The 2,147-nt window shown below is 37.3% G+C and overlaps 1 non-coding gene across 1 annotated transcript; it reads right to left on the reverse strand.

Moving 5' to 3' along the window:
- Positions 1 to 2,040: 2,040 nt before the first annotated feature.
- Positions 2,041 to 2,147, reverse strand: LOC148846387 (small nucleolar RNA R71). The gene has a single exon (XR_016102676.1). It is a non-coding gene; the product is annotated as a small nucleolar RNA R71 (small nucleolar RNA).

Consider the following 2,147-nt stretch of genomic DNA (forward strand, 5'->3'; position numbering starts at 1 on the left):
TGCTTAATTTTACATTTCAGCTGTGAATGTAACTGCTGTACTACTGTAGTTATGTTTCTTCTTTCTTAAGTAGATTACTTTCTTTTTCTAGTTTCAGTTTCATTTTAATAAAGGTATATTTCATTTCCTTTCAATCTTGGTGTTGTTACATTCAAAAAGAAAAAAAAAATTCACAAAAACATGAGTGTTGCAGTTCTGAGTTGCATTCGGCACTCAGATCAGCAAAATTCAGATCTGCAGCACTCAGCCGAAAAGAATTGCTTGTGTTTCAGACTTTTATTTCTTTTTCCATTACAAAAAGAAAAAAATATATAAAATGAAAAAAAAGAGATCTTTTGAACAACAAGAGGAGCATTTGAGAATTCGGATCTTCAGATCTGAGTTCTGCTATTGCAGATCTGCAACAGTTCAGATCTGAGTTCCTCTGAAATCAGACCTGAACTGATGCAATTTTGAGGGGAATTGGGTGTCATCACCACCCCAATTCACCCTAGGGCACTTCTGCTATTCCCCAAAAACAATTTGGTAGCAATAACTGAAGGTAAGGCAATTGAGAATTCAGATCCGAACTCAGACTTGAGTTCAGGCCTGAATTCTGCTATTGCAGAACTGCTCAGTTCAGATCTGAGTTCAGATGAACTCAGACCTGAACTGATACAAGTTTAAGGTGAATTGGATAGCAAAGAATGAGAAAGAAAATTCAGATCTGAACTGATACAGATCTGAACTGTAGTTGAGGACTGAACTGATACAGAGCACATTTTGGATTTTGGGTAAACTGAACATTTGCTTTATCCACTTGTAACCAAGCTACATTATCTAAGGAGGTGTATGTTTGGATTGAATAATTGTGATGCCTCAGTTATTTAATAAAAAATTAGCACTTTCCAAGTATTTCTATTAGCATTCTGATCTATAGCAGGGCTGCTATAGTAAAACAGTTAGCAGACCTGATTTCAGATTTCTACAAAAGTTGTGTGGACCGAATAGCTTGCAATACCAAACATTGCAGACCCGATTTTCAGGTCTTAGCAAGTGTTTGATATGCTTCAACTATACAGGTTTGGGCTTCAATTGTAGAGCTTAAAATCCTTAAACCAAGCCTAACTCAGGACTGGTTTTAGTTTATTTCAGGTCCTTTTAATTTATTTTTCAGATCAGATCTGATATCAGCCCTAAAGCTTCACAGATTTGATTCCAACCTTAATGGATGTATATTGTAGTGTATACCAATGAGTGTGTATGAGATATACAACTCAGATCTGAATTATTATTTGTTAATTTTCTCTGGACTAACAATACCAAAGACTTGCAGATCTGAACTCAACTAAATTGGATCTGAATTCAGATGTTGCAATCGATGGATGTAGATAAAGGAACCTTGAATAAGATGTTGATCTGCTTTTAGTTAGTGGTATTTATTTGTTTTAGGATGTAGGTTTGTATATTCCAATACTTCACTATACATTTTCAGTTGTAATAAGGTTAGTTATTTTGTGAATATTGGCTTGTTTATTGCCTTGACTTTTGCAGTTTCTGACAAGTAGAGTCGAGTTGGAGGAAATCCTCTACGACCCGGAGATTGAAAGAACTCTCCGTGTTCGACTAAGAGCAGCCAAACAAGTCCAGCAAGAAGCTCAAGAAGCTCAAGAGGCTCAAGAAATGGCTGAGCAGAGGACTATGATGGACTATGCCAAACCCACTCTCACTGGAGCTGCCTCCAGCATTATCAGGCCCAATATTGCTGCTAACAACTTTGAGATCAAACCTGCCGTCATACAAATGATTCAAAACATGGTGCAATTCTGTGGATTGACCCACGAAGATCCCAATGCACACATTTCTAACTTTTTAGAAATTTGTGACACCTTCAAACACAATGGGGTAAGTGATGATGCCATTAGGTTGAGGTTATTCCCATTTTCTTTGAAGGATAAAGCCAAAGCATGGCTGAATTCATTACCGGCAGGATCAATAGCTACGTGGGATGAAATGGCCAGCCGTTTTCTCTCTAAATATTTTCCCCCTTCTAAAACTGCTAAAATGAGGAATGACATCACTACTTTTTTTCAGCAAGAGGGGGAATCTTTATACAAGTCATAGGAACGATACAAGGAGCTGTTAAGGAGAGTTCCTCACCATGGCCT

This window comes from Nelumbo lutea, chromosome 7 (genome assembly GCF_056320005.1).
Source record: "Nelumbo lutea isolate HS-2025 chromosome 7, American lotus-T2T, whole genome shotgun sequence".
Taxonomy (NCBI): Eukaryota; Viridiplantae; Streptophyta; class Magnoliopsida; order Proteales; family Nelumbonaceae; genus Nelumbo; species Nelumbo lutea.